The sequence below is a fragment of the Mustela putorius genome, unplaced genomic scaffold (assembly GCF_011764305.1).
Source record: "Mustela putorius furo isolate JIRA1106 unplaced genomic scaffold, ASM1176430v1.1 tig00000174_pilon_pilon_pilon, whole genome shotgun sequence".
NCBI classification, from domain to species: Eukaryota; Metazoa; Chordata; class Mammalia; order Carnivora; family Mustelidae; genus Mustela; species Mustela putorius.
In genome coordinates, this window is record NW_025421304.1 from 23,147,161 (window position 1) to 23,162,405 (window position 15,245).

Sequence of the window (15,245 nt, forward strand, 5' to 3'; positions counted from 1 at the left end):
GATATGAATCTCTGAGTATGTTAGGATCCTTCCCTCATCTACTATGTGGCTATCGAGACTAAGACTGTGGAAAGGAAAACTGCTAAAAGTTGGAACTTACTTGAGACTTGTTGCTACCATTTGAACTTTGAATCTGAATGCTTTAATTCATGAGTAACTCAACAACCAATAGTTTTTTAAGATAATACACTTATACTAGATCTTTCTGTTTCTTGAGTGTCTTAATTGAGGTTCACAGAATCCAACATTCAATGAGATGCCTTTAAAAACACAATCTTGGTAGCTTGCCCTATCAGTGAAAACACAATACTTAAACAATTGTATTATGACAACATTGTCACTTCCCTCTAAAGAAAAAAGAACATGTGTATATTTGTGTGTGTGTGTGTGTGTTTACACAAAAGTACAGTCATGGTTCTTTTTGTCATATTAATAAGAGAAAATGATGCATATATGCAGCATATGTTTGTGTGTTTATAGACAAATATAAATTTTGTTATGTTTTTTTAAAGATGTATTTATTTACTTTGGAGAGAGAGAGAGCACACACAAATAGGAGGGGAAAAGGCAGAGGGAGAGAGAATTTCAAGCAGACTCTGCACTGAGTGCAGAGCCCAGTGCAGGGCTTGATCCCAGTACCCTGAGATCATGATGTGGGCTGAAACCAAGAGTCAGATGCTTAACCAACTGCCACCCAGGCACCCCAGTTACTATGATTATTCTTTGTTTGTTTTCATGTTGGCAAAAACAGAAAATTCAGGTTCATGATATTGCTTGTGAACACCAACACTCTTCCCACACAATCAAGAAATACATCTTTTCTGAATGATTTACAAAATCAATGAGGCCCATAAATGAGTTGAAAGACTGATATTCTCCATGTTATTATATATAAGAAAATGATCACATAAGATGTAGTTTGTAAGCACAGTTTGTTTGTTTTATCTCACACTGAAAAAACAGAACTATCAAAGTTGGAAGGAATATGCCCTGGAGTTATTTGCTTATCCTGTCATGGAACATTTAATTTAAAGTTCTGTATAACTTGGAGAGATACTTCCATGTTTGTTCTGTTTGACTTCTGATATGTCTCTCCTAATCTTGACAACAAGAACAAGATTGTGGGCAGATCAAAATAAAATGTATATCACTCATCATGTTACTTGCTAGAACCACAGAAAAAGGAACAATCAATTATGGTTTCTGATTCCCTATCTCTGATTCCTTTCTCCCACTTCTTTTCCTATGCAGCCTAGTAAGAACACAAATATGTTTTTAACAGATGAACCCTTTGATGCAGATGTAAACAAAGTATTAAGAATGTTTGCATACCCCACAATACCTCTCTCAGGGCTTTTTACAGAGGAAGAACTGACTAAATGGTGGTTGATTAATATTTGTAAAATGCACTGGGTTTACAATTCCAGTAACAATCCACTACAATGATAAACCTGTTTCTATGTCCAAGGACTTCATATGGAGTGAGGTCTATCTGCCTATCATCTATCCCTATTTCTGTATCTATATATTTATTAAAATCTACGTATATCTTAGTTTGAAAGTTTTTTTTCTTTAATTTGGAAAAATCTTATGAAGATAATGCTTTCCCTTTTTATCTTTTTATTTCAATCAAAATCCAATGGAATCATCACAGCAACTATTACTAAGTGATTTTCCTCCAGCGGGTAAACTGTTTTATATATATAAAGAATACCAGTTGATCTGTTACATTTTTTTTAATGATTTTTTTTAAAGATTTTATTTATTTATTTGACAGAGAGAGATCACAAGTAGGCAGAGAGGCAGGCAGAGAGAGAGAGAAGGAAGCAGGCTCCCTGCTGAGCAGAGAGCCCGATGCAGGACTCGATCCCAGGACCCTGAGATCATGACCCGAGCTGAAGGCAGCGGCTTAACCCACTGAGCCACCCAGGCGCCCGATCTGTTACATTTATATTTCTATATTTTATCTCCTAATCACCAAAAAATTCTACCTAGGTCTTATATTTCTTCTGTTTTAAGGACAGTCTTATAATTTGACAGACATTGAATAACAATCCAAATTTTTTTTCATTGTGGTTTAGGTCATTCCCTTTTTGGACTCAAACAGAGGTAACACAGACCTTCAGATGCAAACACCTCCATCTTTACCACTATAATAATTAAAAGGAGTATTATTACCCACTGTGTATATGGAATGAGACACTTTCTGGCTCCAAAGTTCCAAGTCAATTATATTTCTAAACTCGAAATCAAGAAGAAAGAATGTAATATCAGCTTCACACAAAAAGAATCCTCACTTATTAGAATTATGCTTGATTCAATGTCAAGTCATCAAGACTCTAGTCTTGATGTTAGCATTAATTCACTAATCATCATGTACAAGTACTTATATTTCTTAAGAAAAGGACATTGGCAGTGGCCAGACAATCTGCTGTTTGAATCCTCCATTCATTCATAGGAGGGGACAAATGACCTTGTAGGTCTCTACCTCATGTTTTGATATTCCAATTCCTAATAACTTCAGTTATTATGTCAACAGTATTTTGTCTCATTGGCTGTACACAGACTCATTTCGAGATTCAAATAAGATGATGAATATGAAATTACTTTAAGAATCATAAAAACAAGCTTTGTTTTTCTGATTATAACTTGACAACAAAGGTAATTATTAAAAGAATGAATGAAAGTATGATTTCTTGTGTCTTTAGAGTGTGTGACAAGCAAAGATTTCAAAGATAACACAAGAAAGTGTTAACTGTGCAACACTTATACATTATGCCAAGTCATTGAGTCAAGTGGAACCATGCCCAATTTTGCTTGTTTGTGCATTCAGGCTTGGGCTGATGGCTATAGAAATTTCCATCCATATGTTAAGCAATGGCCTGGAGTAAAACATGCTCAGGATCAGGGTTATTTGCCAGGTTAGGCTGCTGTAATACTTTGTAGAGCAGCTGGATTATGTTTTCCAAGAGTACACAATAACACCTAAATAGCTGTCATGCTGTGATTTAGAGATTTTAAATTCATTCCCATGTTTAATTCATCATACAACTCTCTTCTGATACTTTGATATGCACTTTTTTCTTTTTTTCCTTTTTCTTTTTGTTTTATTTTTCTTTGTTTTTGTTTGTTTGTTTTTTGATGCAATCTATTTCTTGCAAGTTGCCTTTTCCATTTTGGTATATTCTTTGATGGACCTCAATAACAATAACATCATTTGGATTACTTCTAGGGAAGAAAAAGGCACCAAAGTGACTAATTTGGACCCAGTGGTAGAACACCAGCAATTTTGAGGTAAGGGAAAAGGTGAGTGTTCAAGGATAGCAGATTAAAACAAAACAAAATAAAACCAGATTTGGCAAAACCAAATTTGAAATTCCAGCTCCTCTAAACTACTGGGCACCTGTATAAGATGAGATAAAAGTAACTGCATTCCAAAATAACTTTAGCTTCGTTTTTTTTTTTTTTTTTTTTTTGAGGTGGTGGGAGGGGCAGAAGGAAAAAGAGGCAGATAATCATAATCAGGTTCCATGCCAAGCACAGACCCCAATGCAGGGCTCAATCTCATGATCTTGGGATCATGACTTGAGCCAAAATCAAGAGTGGGATGCTTAACCAACTGAAACACCCAGGTGTCCCAACTTCAGCTTCATTTAATAGGAGTTCATTAGTCTTTATAAAATTCAAAGTTGCAGAGAGGCAAGATGGCAGAGGAGTAGTGGACTGAAATGACATTAGATCCCAGGAGTTCAGCTAGATAGGTATCAAACCATTCCAAACACCTACAAACTCAAAAGGAGATAAAAGAGAAGAAGAGCAGGAATTCTAGGAATAAAAAAATCAACCACTTTTTGAGAGGTAGGATGTATGAAGAAGTGAATCCAAAGAGATGGGGAGATAGACGGTAGGGGGGAGGGATGGCTTCTGGCAAGTGGTGGAGCAGTGGAGCACAACATCAGAATTTTAAAGTCTGCTCCACTGAGGGACATTGCTCCAGAGGCTAAGAGGGGGTGGAGCCCTCATGGGGACAGTATGGTCTCAGGTTTCACAGGGTCACAGAACGATTGGGGGTATCTAAGTCTGCCAGAGCTTCCAGGTATCAGAGTGGGGAAGCCAACTACAGAAATAGACCTAAAGAGTGAGCTTAGAGATCAGGGTTATGTTAAATCCTGATCCAAGGCATAGCTGGACCACTGCTCTTTGAGCAGGGACCCTGCAAGCGGCAGATCTGGGGAGACTCACTTTCCTTCTCTGGGAGGAGCAGTGCAGCAGGAATGTGCTTGGTTTGGAGACTCCAAATGGGGCTGAGGCCAGAGATAGAAACAATTGGTCACAGGACAGGTGAGCTCAGAGCACAGCCAGACAGCAGGGAGATGGGAGGGATTGCTTATCTCTGAGGGTGCACTGAGGTCTGGGGCCCCAAGCTCTTGGCTCCTCTGGGCCAGAGATGGGGAGGTCGCCATTTTCATTCTCATCCTCCAATGCAGTACAGAAAGTGATCAGGGAACAAAAGCTCTGAGAGCAAACCCCAGCAGATTACTTAGCCCAGTCCCTGGCAAGGGTGGTGCAATTCTGCCTCAGGAAAAGATATTTGAGAATCACTGCAACAGGCCCCTCCCCAAGAAGATCAGCAAGGACATCCAGCCAAGACCAAGCTCACCAAGCAAGAACAGTGGAACTCCAGAGCTAGGAGAAAGCAACACATAGAATTCGTGGCTTTTTCCCCATGATCTTTTAGTCTTGCAAAGTTAATTTTTTTTTAATTTTATTTTTTCTTATTCTATTTTTTAAATTTTTCCACTTTCTTCTTTTAACGTTTTTTAAATAGTTTATCTTAACAATACTTTTCTTAAAAAAAAACCACATTTTTAAACCTTCATTATGTTATAGTCATATTTTATCCCTTTATTCTATTTAACTTTATTTTCTTGTATACATATAGGTTTATTTTTTTTCCTAAAAAACTTTGGACTACAATTTCTTCTAATAGATCAAAATATACCCTAATCTAGCCCATGGCTTTGTTCTAGTTTCCAGCCTGAGCACATTCCCTCTTTTTTTCTTTTTTCTTTTTCCAACCAACTTATCTTATCAAATCCTTTTCTAAATTTTTTTTCCTGGGTGGCTCAGTGGGAGCCTCTGCCTTTGGCTCAGGTCGTGATCCCAGGGTCCTGGGATCAAGCCCCACATTGGGCTCTCTGCTCAGCAGGGAGCATGCTTCCTCTTCTCTCTGCCTGCCTCTCTGCCTACCTGTGATCTCTGTCTGTCAAATAAATAAAATCTTTAAATTTTTTTTAAAATTTTCATCTTTACAGTCATATTCCATCCCTTCACTGTGTTTACCCTTATTTTTGTATATATATAAGTTTTTCTTTCTTTAAAATTTTGGAGGTAGTTTCTTCTAAGAGACCAAAATACACCAAAAATAAACAGGGTGGCTCTGTTCTATTCACCAGTCTAACACACACACACATATATATGTATGTATATACATACATATATACACATACATATATATGGTGTATATGTATACACCATATACATATACATGTATGTATACATGGTGTATATGTATGGTGTATATGTATGTACATACATATACATACACATATATACATATCTATATATAATATATATATATACAAATATATACATATATAATTTAAAAATAAAAAATTATTACATATATATTAATAATTTTTTATTTTTAAATTTTTATTTCTTTTTTCCTCCATTCTTCTCCCTCTCAGTTTTCGATCTCTTCTGATTTGGATAGTGTACATCTTTCTAGGGTCTTTGCCACCCTTTTAGTATTTTATTTTCTTGTTCATATATTCTTATCTGGATAAAATAACAAGGCAGAAAAACTCACCACAAAAAAAAAAAAGTACAAGAGGCAGTACTGATGGCTAGGGACCTAATCAATACGGACATTGGTAATATGCAAGATATAGAGTATAGAATGACGATTTTCAAGGTGCTGCCTGGGCTCAAAAAAGGCATGGAAGATATTAGATAAATCCTTTTTAGAGAGATAAAATTCCTTTCTGGAGAAAGAAACGAACTAAAATCTAACTAAGCTGAAATTTTAAAAAGCTGTTAATGAGGTGCAATAAAAAATGGAGGCTCTTACTGCTAGCATAAAGGAGACACAAGAGAGAATTAGTGATATAGAAGACCAAATGATGGAGAATAAAGAAGCTGAGCAAAAGAGAGAGAAACAACTACTGGACCATAAAGGGAGAATTTGAGTGATAAGTGATACCATAAGATGAAACAGTATTAGAATAATTGGGATTCCAGAAAGAGAAGAAAGAGAGAGGGGGAAGAAGGTATATTGGAGCGAATTATAGTAGAGACTTTCCCTAATATGGCAAAGGGGAAAAGCATCAAAATTCAGGAGGCACAGAGGACCCCCCCCTCAAAATCAATAAAAATAGGTCCATACCCCATCATCTAATAGTAAAACTTACAAGTCTTAGTGACAAAGAGAAAATCCTGAAAGCAGCTCAGGACAAGAAGTCTGTAACATACAATGTTAGAAATATTAGATTGGCAGCAAGATTTATCCACAGAGACCTGGCAAGCCAGAAAGAACTGGCATGATATATTCAGAGCACTGTATGAGAAAAACATGCAGCCAAGAATACTATATCCAGCACGGCTATCATTGAAAATAGGAGAGATAAAAAGCTTCCAGGACAAACAAAAACTAAAAGAATTTGTAAACACCAAACCAGCCCTATAGGAAATATGGAAAGGGGTACTCTAAGCAAAGAGAGAGCCTAAAAGTAGTAGACTAGAACGGACCAGAGACAATAAACAATAACAGTCACCTTACAGGCAATACAATGGCACTAAATTCATATCTCTCAATAGTTACCCTGAATGTTAATGGGCTAAATGCCCCAATCAAAAGACAGCATCAGAATGGATAAAAAAACAAAACCCATCAATATGCTGTCTACAAGAAACTCATTTTAAACCCCAAGACACCTTCAGACATAAAGTGAGGGGGTGGAAAACAATTTAGCATGCTAATGGACATCAAAAGAAAGCTGGAGTGGCAATCCTTATATCAGATCAATTAGATTTTAAGCCAAAGACTATAATAAGAGATGAGGATGGACATACTCAAAGTGTCTGTCCAACAAGAAGATTAACAATTTTAAATATCTATGCACCTAACATGGGAGCACCAACTATATAAATCAATTAATAACAAAATCAAAGAAACACACCAACAATAATAAAATAATAGCAGGGGACTTTAACACCCCCTCACTGAAATGAACAGATCATCCAAGCAAAAGATCAACAAGGAAATAAAGGCCTTAAATGACACAATGGACCAGATGGACATCACAGATAAATTCAGAACATTCCATCCCAGAGCAACAGAATACATGTTCTTCTCTAGGGCACATGGAACATTCTCCAGAATAGATTACATCCTGGGTCACAAATCAGGTCTCAACCAGTACCAGAAGATTGGGATCATTCCCTGCATATTTTCAGTCACAATGCTCTGAGTCTAGAACTCAATCACAAAAGGAAAGTTGGAAAGAACTCAAATACTTGGAGGCTAAAGATCATCCTACTAAAGGACGAGTGGGTCAACCAGGAAATTAAAGAAGAATTGAAAAAAAAATTCATGGAAAAAAATGAAAATGAAAACACAACTGTTCAAAACCTCTGGGACACAGCAAAGGCAGTCCTGAGAGGAAAATATATAGCAGTACAAGCCTTTCTCAAGCGAGAAGAAAGGTGTCAAGTACACAACCTAAACCTACCCCTAAAGGAGCTGGAGGAAGAACAGCAGTGAAAGCCTAAACCCAGCAGGAGAAGAGAAATAATAATGATCAGAGCAGGGCGCCTGGGTGGCTCAGTGGGTTAAGCCGCTGCCTTCAGCTCGGGTCATGATCTCAGGGTCCTGGGATCGAGTCCCGCATCAGGCTCTCTGCTCGGCAGGGAGCCTGCTTCCCTCTCTCTCTCTCTCTGCCTGCCTCTCCATCTACTTGTGATTTCTCTCTGTCAAATAAATAAATAAAATCTTTAAAAAAAATAATGATCAGAACAGAAATTAATGAAATAGAAACCAAAAAGCAGTAGAACAAATCAATGAAACTAGGAGCTGATTCTTTGAAAGAATTAATAAGATTGATAAACCCCTGGCCAGACTTATAAAAAGAAAAGAGAAAGGACCCAAATAAATAAAATCATGAATGAAAGAGGAGAGATCACAACCAACATCAAAGATATACAAACACTTATTAGAACATATTATGAGCAAATATACACCTGCAAATTTGACAATGGAAGAAATGGATTCATTTCTAGGGATGTATAAACTACCAAAACTGAACCAGGAAGAAATAGAAAACCTGAATAGACTCATAACCAGTAAGGAGATTGAAGCAGTCATCAAAAATCTCCCAATAGGGGCGCCTGAGTGGCTCAGTGGGTTAAGCCGCTGCCTTCGGCTCAGGTCATGATCTCAGGGTCCTGGGATCGAGTCCCGCATCGGGCTCTCTGCTCAGCAGGGAGCCTGCTTCCTCCTCTCTCTCTCTGCCTCTCTGCCTACTTGTAATCTCTCTGTCAACTAACTAAATAAAATCTTTAAAAAAAAATAAATCTCCCAACAAACAAGAACCCAGGGCCAGAGGCTTCCCAGGAGAATTCTACTAAACATTTAAAGAGGAATTAATACCTATTCTCTTGAAACTTTTCTAAGAAATAGAAATGGAAGGAACACTTTCAAACTCATTTTATGAGGCCAGCATTTCTGTGATCCCAAAATCAAAGATCCCACCAAAAAGGAGAATTACAGACCAGCATCCTAGATGAACACAGAAGTGAAAATTCTCACCAAAATACTAGCTGATAGGATCCAAAAGTACATTAAAAGGATTATTCACCATGACCAAGTAGAATTTATTCCAGGGCTGCAAGGATGGTTTAACATCCACAAATAAATCAACGTGATACAATACAATAATGAAAGAAACAAGAAGAACAATATGGTACTCTTAATCGATGCTGAAAAAACATTTGACAAAGTACAGCACCCTTTCATGATCAAAATTCTTCAAAGTGTAGGAATAGAGGGTACATTCCTCAATATCAAGGCTCTAAACTAAAAATAAATGTCATGGGGCACCTGGGTGTCTCAGTGGGTTAAGCCTCTGCCTTCAGTTAGGACATGATCCCAGAGCCTCGCATTGTGCTCTCTGCTCAATGGGAAACCTGCTTCCCCTCACTCTCTGCCTGCCTCTGCCTACTTTTGATCTCTCTCTGTCAAATAAATAAATTAAATATTTTTTAAAATGTAACATATTTAATGGAGAAAGTAATGTGAGTATAGGCTAAGAGGCATGACAAAATTTGGGAGTATGTTATTAAGGGGAAAATAGTATCTGTAAACCAAGGAAAAGAATTTTGATTTTATTCAAATTTTGGGGGGGAAACCACTGAACAGATTTAAACAAAGAAGAATCATTTTTTTATTTTTTAAAAAGCTTATTTTGGCTTTTGTGTGAAGAAAAGAATATAGTGATAAGAATGAATGAAAGAGATTACTTAGGAGGCTCCCTTGGTACAAGTAAGAGACTGTAGGATCTTGGAATCAGAAAGTAGTAATAGAATTGCAGTGGGACTTGTGGATATGTTGGAACAAGGTATGAGGGAAAGATATGATGTAGAGAAAATTTCTTTATTAGCTTGGTAAAAGGCTAAGAAGCGTCTTTTCTTTGAGAGGACAGATCAATGAAGGGAAGATTCAGAATGAGTTAGAGGGATTAAGAGTCATGAAGAGCGGGTTCCTGGGTGGCTCAGATGGTTAAGTGTCTCCCTTTGGCAGGCCTGGTCAGGATCTCAGGGTATTGGGTTCTATCCCAATATTTGCTGTGGGTTTTTCATAGATGGCTTTGATAGGATCCAAAGCATATAAAAAGGGTTATTCACCACAACCAAGTGGGATTTATTTCTGGGCTGCAAGGTTGGTTCAATATCTGCAAATTAATGTGATACAATAGATTAATAATGAAAGAACAAAAACCATATGATACTCTCAATAGATGCTGAAAAAGCATTTGACAAATTACAGCACCTTTTTGATCAAAACTCTTCAAAGTGTAGGGATAGAGGGTACATACCTAAATATCATCAAAGCCATCTATGAAAAAACCCACAGTGAATATCATTCTCAATGGAGAAAAACTTAGAGCTTTCCCCTAAGGTCAGGAACATGGCAGGAATGCCCACTATCACTACTGCTATTCAACATAGTATAGAATCTCTAGCCTCTGCAGTCAGACAACAGAAAGAAATAAAAGTCATGCGAATTGGCAAAGAAGAAGTCAACCTCTCACTCTTTGCAGATGATATGATACTTTACGTGGAAAACCCAAAAGACTTCACTCCATAACTTTTAGAACCCATACAGGCATTCAGAAAAATGTCAGGATATAAAAATTAATGTACAGAAATCAGTTGCATTTCTATACACCAACAACAAGACAGAAGAAAGAGAAATTAAGAGTCAATCCCATTTACAACTACACCCAAAACCATAAAATACCTAGGGAAAAAACCTAACCAAAGAGGCAAAGAATCTGTACTCCGAAAACTATAAAGTACTCATGAAAGAAATTGAGGAAGACACAAATAAATGGAAAAATGTTCCATGCTCATGGATTGGAAGAACAAATATTGTGAAAATATCTGTCATCTAAAGCAATCTACACATTTAATGCAATCCCTATCAAAATACTATCCATTTTTTTCAAATAAATGGAACAAAGAATCCTAAAATTTATATGGAACCGAGAAGGCCTCAAATAGCTAGAGGTATGTTGAAAAAGAAAGCCAAAGTTAGTGGCACCACAATTCCGGACTTCAAGTTCTATTACAAAGTTGTTATCATCAAGACAGTATGGTACTGGCACAAAAACAGACACATAGATCAATGGAACAGAATAGAGAGCCCAGAAATAGACCCTCAACTCTACGGTCAACTAATCTTTGACAAAGCAGGGAAGAATGTCCAATGGAAAAAAGACAGTCTCTTCAACAAATGGTGTTGGGAAAATTGGACAGCCACATGCATAAAAGTAAAACTGGACCATTTCCTTACACCACACAAAAAATAGACTCAAAATTGATGAAAGACCTCAATATGAGTCAGGAATCCATCCAAATACTTGAGGAGAACATAGGCAGCAACCTCTTCGACCTCAGCCACAGCAACTTCTTCCTAGAAACATCACCAAAGGTAAGGGAAACAAGGGCAAAAATGAACAACTGGGACTTCATCAAGATCAAAAGCTTTTGCACAGCAAAGGAAACAGTCAACAAAATAGAAAGATAACTGACAGAATGGGAAAATATATTCACAAATGACATATCAGATAAAGGGCAGGTATCCAAAGTCTCTAAAGAATCAAACTCAACACCTAAAGAATAAATAAGCAAGAAATGTGCAGAGGACATGAACAGACATTTCTGCAAAGAAGACATCCAGGTGGCCAACAGACACATGAAAAAGTGCTTCACATCACTCAACATCAGGGAAATACAAATTAAAACCACCTCACACCAGTCAGAATGGCTAAAATTAACAAGTCAGGAAATGAGAGATGTTGGAGAGAATACAGAGAAAGGGGAACCCTCCTACACTGTTGGGGGGAATGCAAGCTGGTGAAGCCACTCTGGAAAACAGAATGGAGGTTCCTGAAGAAGTTGAAAATAGAGCTACCCTACAACCCAGCAATCACATTACTGGGTATTTACCCTAAAGATACAAATGTAGTGATCTGAAGGGACACATGTGCCCAAGTGTTTATAGCAGCAATGTACACAATAGCCAAACTATGGAAAGAACGTAGATGTCCATCAAAAGATGAATGGATAAAGAAGAACACACACACACACACACACACACACACACATATATAATGGAATATTATGCAGCCATCAAAAAAATGAAATCTTGCCATTTGCAAGGATGTGGGTAGAACTAGAGGGTATTGTGCTGAGCGAAATAAATCAATCAGAGAAAGACAATTATCATATGATCTTCTTGATATGAGGAATTTGAGAGGCAGTGTGGGAGCTTTGGGGGGTAGGGAAGGAAAAAATGAAACAAGATGGGATCAGGAGGGAGATAAACCATAAGAGATTGTTAATCTTATAAAACAAACTGAGGGTTGCTGGGGGGAGGGGGAGTGTGGAAAGGGTGGCTGGGCTATGGACATTGGAGAGGGTAAATGTTATGGTGAGTGCTTTGAAGTGTGCAAGCCTGACAATTCACAAACCTATACTCCTGGGGCAAATAATACATTTTATGTTAATAAAAATAATTAATAAAAAACATTCAAAGTTGCAAGGAGACTATCCAGATCTCTATAGAACAAGGGTTGAATGGTATCATCCAAGACACTACCTCCTCTAATTATTCTGTTCTATCATCTTAAAAGTTATGGCTTTACATCTTTCTGATCTCCACCTCATAGTTCTATGACATTACTAAAGGTGGTTGTTGTATCTCTGAATATTTATAATTTCTATAACAGAAAGGAAGAAGTATGGTAAAATGTACCGTGTTTATTCTAGGAAGGGGTTATATTTTCATGTCAGAAGAGAAGTTCACCCTACTTAATTTATTCTTATTTCATATTAGATAGAACTGGGTAAGATATGTGTCCTTAGACCAACTGGTCAAAGGAATACAATTTCTAAAATAATAGGACAGGTTAATGGTTCTTTAGGATGAGGACCAGAAGTCTGTATTTCAACCAAAGCTCCAAATGATTCTGATGCTAGCTAAAGCTTGAAAAACACCCATATATGATTGAAGGTTGGGTAGGGTCTATGATTGCTAAATCAAGAGCACTTATGACCTAAATAGACCATAAATGTGACAACAAGCCAGAAAAAGGGCTGGAGAGGCATTGGCTAGTAGAAACTTAGATTTGAAATACTTTCATGAATGCATCTTAACTCTTTAGTTTTCAGGAGTTTCTTCCTATTTAATATGAAATTTGGGGAACCTGGGAGGCTCAGTCAGTTAAGCATCTGCCTTTGGCTCAGGTCATGATCTCAGGGTCCTGGGATCAAGCTCCACGTCTAGTTCCCTGCTCAGTGGGGAGTCTGCTTCTCCCTTTTCCTCTGCCCCTCCTCCTTCTCACATCCTCTCTCTCTGTCAAATAAATAATAAAATATTAAAAATATAAGATTAATTTTCCTCATATAACATTATAAGAGCAAAAGGAAATAATAAAATGGTAGTATACTCAATATTAACATTGAATGATGAAATGATAAACAGCAAGCAAACAGGGAAAGAAAGAAAACTGATGGTACTACAGTGGAGTTCTAACATGGGGGTGACACCAGAGTAAGAAACATAAGAGATAAATAGATGTTAAAAGATGATAGATAAGGAGGGTTAAGGTATCCAAGAGTTTTTATCATTGCCCAATAAGAAATGCATCCTTTAGCCTGAACAACATTCAGAGTATGATTCTGCTTTCTATAGCATGATGCATATTGTGAATTAACCCACAATCAATAGAAAGCAATTAAGTTATAGAGAGAAGAATTTTCCTGAGTAAATAGTGAGAGCAGAGTATTTTGCTAAATTAATTGAAGAAGCAAATATCCACTTAAATCAGCTGATTAAATGCAACATTGGAAGGGAACATTTATAAATTATAGTTGAGATTAAAGATAAATTTCTAATAGGAACAAATGCTTTTAAAACTGGCCAATAAAAACACAGTTAGAATGGGAAAAGTAGGACATGGGGCACAAAAAGTTGATGGCAAAGGAATAGAGACTACACTGTGCGTTTTTGGGCCATATTATTCAAAAATTCCCATTAGTACTTTAGTAAAGGAAGAATTAAAACTTACTGTCATAACACCTTGGATAATGTTAATTTTTTTTTATTTTAATTTTAAAATTATGCAACATTAAGTGCATCATGAACTTTGTCTCATTATCACTCTAAAGTGAAAGTTAAGTCATTCCCAATTTATAATTTTGTTATCTTTATAATGCTGGGAATTAAAGAATCCCTCCAAACAGCATAGGCAATAACAGTGAAAAGCACATATTAATACTAAATATAAATCCAAGTGCTTAGAAGGAGTTAAAAAAGAGAAATAAAGCCCTTCCACCCCCAAGAGAATATGAGTTCAATAGGATTGTTTCCAACCAGACTTTTTAAAAACACTTAGTGTATTTTAGAATAGAACATAAGAGATAAATGGTTAATATTTTCAAACACCATGAAATGCTAGTGTAGATAGTAAAAGGGAACTATTTGTGGTCTTTCATGACTTATATAATGTGAAAAAAAATTCCCATGGATAAATGTCTTTCTAATTATTTCAGTCAGAAAGATAGTTTACACCTGATCAGCTTAGCAACTAGCAGGAAAAGAAATCCATAGACACTGTGATACTGGGTCTATTTTGTGCCTGACCAGTCTGATTTGTCAAGGACAATCAATTTGACCACTGAAGAGAAACAGGGCATGTCTAAGGAAAACTTGTAATATACTTGTACTTCAGAGCTTATACCTGTCAAATAGGATTTTTTTTTTTTATGTCAACTCATTCTTGCTTTGATTTTAAATTCTTTCCACAGTGGAACAAAAGTATAGTAGTTTTGAAAATGATATATTAAGTGACGCTATTTACTTATGCTTTACTCTCTATTACTATATTTGGAAACCAAAAAGAATCATGTGATATAAAAAATAATGCAGAATGTTTTCTGCAGAAAGAAATGCATGAATGCAATACAATCTGATGGATAGACATATGGGATTCTGAATTGTATAAATATGTGCAATGCACAGAAGCAACTTTCATGGGAAAAATATCAACTTCATAGAATTCCAAGGTCACAATTATCTTCTTACCTAAATCATTGTCCTACATCAGGACCTAGAAGAGGCCCCTTCTTTATTATTAAGTGAGAGGACTGGACCCACTTAATCTTTCTCAATTCCTTCAGATTTAAGTTTATGAATATTATATTTGGAAATACATTTGAATGTATGTGTCCTTTAAAATATAGTTCTTTTCTTCCGATCCATGAGCATGGAATGGTTTTCCATCTTTTTGCATCTTCTTCAATTTCTTTCATGAGTGTTCTGTAGCTCCTTGAGTACAGATCCTTTACCTCTTCGTTTAGGTTTATTCCCAGGTATCTTATGGTTCTTGGTTCTATAGTAA